We start from the raw sequence: 6,116 nt of genomic DNA, 5'->3' as shown, positions 1-6,116 counted from the left end.
CACAGGGAATTCTGCTCAGTGCTCTATAGTAGCCTAAATGGGAAGGATATCCATAAAAGAGGAGATATATGTATACATATAGCTCAGCTGGTAAAGAATCCGCCTGCAATGCAGGAGACCCCAGTTCAATTCCTGGATCAGGAAGATCCCCTGAAGAAGGGATAGACTACCCACTCCAGTATTCTTGGGCTTCCCTGGTGGCTCAGCTGGTAAAGAAATCTGCCTGCAATGCGGGAGACCTGGGTTCAAGATCTGGGTTCAATCCCTCTGTTGGCAGGATCCCCTGGAGAAGGGAATGGCTACCCACTCCAGTATTCTGGCCTGGATAATTCCATGGACTGTATAGTCCATTGGGTCACAAAGAGTTGGACACAACTGAGCAACTTTCAATTTCACTTTCATAGCTGATTCACTGTGCTGTACAGCAGAAAATAACACAACATTGTAAAGCAACTATACTCCAATAAAAATTAATTAATAAAAAAGAAAAATTTTAAAAAAGGATACATGGATTTCTCTTAGAATGGCAGGGACAACAGAAACAGGCAAGACTGTCTTCTTGCCGGTATGTCATTCAAAAGGGATGGTCAGCAGATTGAAAAAAAATCACTAGTGGGAATCTCTAGAAAGGCCATCAAGGTGGGAGCTTAGGGGAATCAAAAGAGGTCAGGCCAGGTCAGAATGGATCTCCTATATAAGGGGGCTGTGAAGGTCAGTTTCTGTTCAGTCACTCAGTCACATCTGACTTGTTGAACACCATGGACTGCAGCATGTCAGGCTTCCCTGTCCTTCACTATCTCCTGGAGTTTGCTCAAACTCATGTCCACTGAGTTGGTGATGATATTTAACCATCTTATTCTCTGTCACTGCCTTCTCCTCCTGCCCTCAATCTTTCCCAGCATCAGGGTCTTTTCCAATGAATTGGCTCTTTGCATCAGGTGGCCAAAGTATTGGAGCCTCAGTTTCAGAAACAGCCTTCTAATGAATATTCAGGGTTGATTTCCTTTAGGATTGACTGGTTTGATCTCCTTGTAATTCAAGGGGCTCTCAACAGTCTTCTCCAGCATCATACTTTGAAAGCATCAGTTCTCTAGCACTCAGCCTTCTTTATGGTCCAACTCTCACATCCCTACATGACTACTGGAAAAACCATAGCTCTGACTTCTAAAAGGACCTTCCACTAGATTCACATATGGGGCCCTCAAGAGCTGCTATCTGAGCACCTGCTACCCAGACAGCCATGACGGGAAAGCAGCAACACCCACGGAGACAGGCCCCTAGAAGCATCAGTCCCTAGTGCACCACAGGAAAAGGTGACTCCACAGAGGGAGAGGAGGGCTGTGTACAAGAGAAGCCCAGTTCCATCCACTCCAGGCTCCTCATGCTGAAGCCAAGCTGGGCAAGGAGAGAAGCAGGAATTCAATTCAATTTGCTCGTGACCTTTTATACCAAAACTTCAGACCCGCCTGATCCACCACTAATGAAAAGGAATGAGCAATCTTTCATAGAACAATTAAAGGCAAAGAGCTGAGGTTTTTTTAAAAGAATTGTCTCTGACACAAGTTCAGACTGTTCGATGAATTATTCATAAGCATGAAGAATTAGGGAAAATGGGTTAGGAAATCTGCTGTGGGACAAGAACCATCTTTCAAACAGGTTTCTCTGTTCTCTTCCACATCCAGCAGAAGTGCTGGCACAAAGCTGTCACTGTCAGCTTTGGTCTAATGAGCACCCCAGTTTAGCAGAAGAAACATTCTCTAACACATCTCTGGTTTCTTCATCAGAGTGATAAGGCATGAAAAAATAATGGTTAAGAAAAATGGGTGCTTTTATTCATACGTTTTATCATACATAAGTCTTCCACACATAGTGGGAAGTTCAGATATGCAATGACCTTTTTCTCCTTTGGGATTTCTCGTGACCATCCAAGCAGTGTGAGGCCACAGGGATGAAAGGGACAGTCCCTGGTACACCTGGATTCCAGGTCCTACTCTGTCAGCAGTCAAGGGGAAATATTTGCCTCTCTGGCAGAGACTTTCCCCTGTCTCAAAGGAGGTGTGCGACTTCTCTGGGGTTTCCAGATTGCTAAGGAGCAAAGCTACATCTCAGAACCAGGTCTCCTGACTCCAGAGAATCTGCGTGTACCTCTGTTTTAGTGGTCATTCCTATATGGCCTGTGTCCATTCCATATGCTCTGAAGGATGGTGATGACATCCTTCCATAATCATATCCAGCAGCTGTCAATGTCCCTGGTGTTGAGTGGGAACTCACAAAATGTTAAAACAATGACTGTAAAAGCCATGCAACTGTGTGCAAACAGAAACCGCGCATCAGCATTCACTGAAGTAGCTCCCATGATAAACAATGATGAGCCCACCCTTAACCTTCAAAGTAAAAAAAAAAAAAAAAATGGAACTAGTAAAAAGCAGAAAGTGAAGGATGACATCTTTCATGATATGGTGGACCAGGGATTTCAACAGTATCATTGATAAAATGTACCCATCACCCAGCAACATGCCACTTGTATCAGCGAAGGGAAAATTTGCCTTCAAAGCTGGCTGTGGGGGCTTCCCTGGTGGTCTAGTGGTTAAGACTTGGTGCTCCCAATGCCAGGGGCCTGGGTTTGATCCCTGGTCAGGGAACCAGAGCCCACATGCTATAACTAAGACCCAGTACAGCCAAACAAATAAATGAAACAAATATTTTAAATAAATTTGGTGGATTGTAAGTGTATGAATGTTTCCATAAGAGTGCCCTTTCAGTGCCACATACCTCGTTCCACCTACAAACAACCTTAAGTATTCTTTCTTGCTGTGTGAAACATCTGCTCCTCTTCCTTAAAAAAAAAAAAAAATCCATTAGAGGAAGCCAGATGGAGTCCATGATATTTTTATTCGTGACAGTTTGATGACTGGCCAGAAGGTTTGGAGAACAAGAATCGCCCAGCTTATCTGTATCTGTTCCCTGAGCACTTGATCTTAAGAGTCTCTGGAGGGACTTCTCTGGCAGCACAGTGGTTAAGACTCTGTGCTTCCATTGCAGGGGGTGCAGGTTTGATCCCTAGTTGGGGAACTAGATCCCAGGTGCCAACTGGAAAAAGAAAGTCTCTGGAGGCTCCTCCATGGTCATTTCTGTCGATACAAACAGCGGTCCCCACAGGAAGGCTAGACATGGTGGGAGTGCAAGGAAAATGGCTTGGCTGCCCCACGCATGAGAAGCTCCCACAAAAGGACCCTGCTGGGACTTCCCTGGTGGTCAAGTGGCTAAGACTACAAGCTCCCAATGCAGGGGGCCTATGTTTGATCCCTGGTGGGGGAATTAGATCTCACATACTACAACTAAAGATCCTGTGTGCTGCAGTCAAATAAATAAACAAAAGTAATAAAAAAAAAATTTTTTTAATGGACCCTGTTGCCATCTTGTTCCAGCTTCTCTGATCTTCTAACCAGTTATTCTCCATACCTCCCTCAGGCTACCTAAGGGTATGGGAAGAGGTGCTGAAATGCACTGTTGGTTGGATGCACAGTGGATCTGAACAGAGGCCAGCACCTGACTGGGTGCTCCCATGGGACTGCTGGGCCATCATGTCATCTGAGCGCATCCACCATGGGGTTTCACCTGGCAGCGTCCCAACTTTCTCTGGCTTCCAGTTCAGAATTCCTCACTCTCTGGGTGGTCTCCCCAACCTTCCCACCTGCCTCAAAGAAGAGGCCCCCTTCTCTAGCATCCACCCTTCAATTGCTCCCTTTTCCCAACTTTGTCTCTTTTCTCTCAGGTTAAATCAAAACCGCTCTCTCCCTCCTCTTCAGCTCTACCTATTGTCCACCAGCTCTCACACCAAGACCTCAGGGCCCAGGGAGCTTCCACGTGGCATCACTTCCTTCCTGAGCCTGCCGGAGCTCTGTCCTCAGCCACATAGCCAGCTCGCGCATCAGGAAATTCTGAGCCCCAAATCAGTACCAGTCCCAGTGTCTGCCACCTCTGCTCCTTCACCCAGCAAGAACCCAGCCAGAGGCAAACAGGAGAACCACACAAATCTGCATCTTTACTTTCTATTCCTTGCAGCTTCTAGGCCATGACTGAGCAAACTTCCTAATCACAACCAACTTTCATTCCTCTCATTTTTTATCCACCCCAGTGAATGTCCTTTTTGAGAAACATGTTGGTTCCTTTCTCCTGGGAGGACACGTCCCTGAGATCTGGCTGAATCACTTACCAGGCATGAAAATAACACCTATTATTCACTAACAGCCACTGAGACTGAGACTATTAGTGAGAGAAATGAACCATAACCAGGGGTGGGTGTGGATCTATATTTCATGCCAAGAGTCCCCTTGAAATAAATCACTGGGCAATCCATGTCCACTTGACTTTATTGATGCTTTCCTCCCTTCTAAAACGTTCAGTTCTCTTGGAGAACAAAGGCCTTGACAGTAGTTTGGTAAATAGTCACTTTGGAACCTACTGCATGATTCCATTTCCTTTTGCACTTCAATAAAGTGAGACTATGGCCCCAAAAGCAGTGGTTAGATCTTCTATTGTTCATGCTGTTCTCATGACAGGACTGAGTGACTGAATTGAACTGAACTGAGACCTTCTACATCATTAGTAGGAATATAAAATGGCGCGGTCACTATGGAAAACAATACAGAGGGTCCTCAAAAAACTAAAAGCAGAGTTGCCATGTGCTTAGTTGCTCAGTCATGTCTGACTCTTTGAAACCCTGTGGACTATAGCCCGCCAGGCTCCTCTGTCCATAGGATTCTCCAGGCAAGAATACTGCAGTGGGTTGCTATGCCCTCCTCCAAGGGATCTTCCCAATCCAGGGATCGAACATAGGTCTCCTGCATTGCAGGCAGATTCTTTACCACCTGAGCCACCAGGGAAGCCCGGGAATACTGGAGTAGGTAGCCTTTCCTCTCTCCATGGGATCTTCCCCACCCAGGAATTGAATCGGGGTCTCCTGCATTGCAGGTGGATTCTTTACCAGCTGAGCTACCAGGGAAACCTTGCCATAAGACCCAGAAATTCAACTCCTGGACATACATCTCAACAAAACTATCATTCAAAAAGATACACACACCCCAATGTCCAAAACAACACTGTTTATAATAGCCAAGACATAGAAGCAACCTAAATGTCCACTGACAGATAAATAGATAAAGAAGATGTGGTGCATATATATATATATATGCCATAGAAAAGAATGAAATAATGCCATTGGCAGCTACAAGGATGGACCTAGAGATTATCATACTAAGTGAAGTAAGTCAGAAAGAGAAAGACAAATACATAATATCATTTATCTGTGGAATCTAAAATACAACACAAATGAACATATCTATGAAAGCAGAAACAGATAAACAAACATAGAGAACAGACTTGTGGTTGCCAAGGGAGATGAGGGGTGGGGGAGAGATGGATCGGGAGTTTGGGATTAGCAGATACAAACTATTATCTGTAGGACGAATAAATAGCACCGTCCTACTCTATAACATAGGAAAATATATTCCATATCTATAATAGACCATGCTGTTGTTCAGTCACTAAGTGGTATCTGACTCTGTGACCCCATGGACTGTAGCCTGCCAGGCTCCTCTGTCCATGGCATTTCCCAGGCAAGGATACTGGAGTGGGTTGCTATTTCCTTCTCCAGGGGATCTTCCCAAACCAGGGATTGAAATTGCATCTCCTGCATTAGTAGGTGGATTCTTTACCACTGAGCTACTTGGGCAGCCCTGTAATAAACCATACAGTAAAAGAAAAAAAGTAGTTAGAGCCTAGGAATGGACAGACAAAAGGACAGACAAAATGTTACAAAAGTAACAGATAATCAAGGTAAAACTCAGAGCAGGATGATTTGGGTCAAGCCCTAATGCTCCTACTGAAATTTCATAATAACTTGAGGCAGATCATTTAACTTCTCTGAGCTTAGCTTTTATAACTATAAAATGAATGTAAGCCAAAGGTTTCCAGTTCCAACCTTTTCCAACTTTTCTGGATCCCTCATTCCTCTGATGTTCAAGTTGAGTGGCTTGAGCTCCTAGACCCTAAATTATGAGAAATCAAAGAGGATTCTCCCCCAAGAGTTCCTCACATTCCCCTTGTTTTCCATT

The 6,116-nt window shown here is 44.7% G+C and overlaps 1 non-coding gene across 1 annotated transcript; it reads left to right on the top strand.

Annotated features, from left to right (window-relative positions):
- Positions 1–2,569: 2,569 nt before the first annotated feature.
- On the top strand, positions 2,570–2,642 carry TRNAG-CCC (transfer RNA glycine (anticodon CCC)). Its single transcript has one exon. It is a non-coding gene; the product is annotated as a tRNA-Gly (tRNA).
- Positions 2,643–6,116: the final 3,474 nt, after the last annotated feature.

The sequence above is a fragment of the Capricornis sumatraensis genome, chromosome 19 (genome assembly GCF_032405125.1).
Source record: "Capricornis sumatraensis isolate serow.1 chromosome 19, serow.2, whole genome shotgun sequence".
Lineage (NCBI taxonomy): Eukaryota > Metazoa > Chordata > Mammalia > Artiodactyla > Bovidae > Capricornis > Capricornis sumatraensis.
This window is presented reverse-complemented; position numbering and strand designations above follow the sequence as displayed.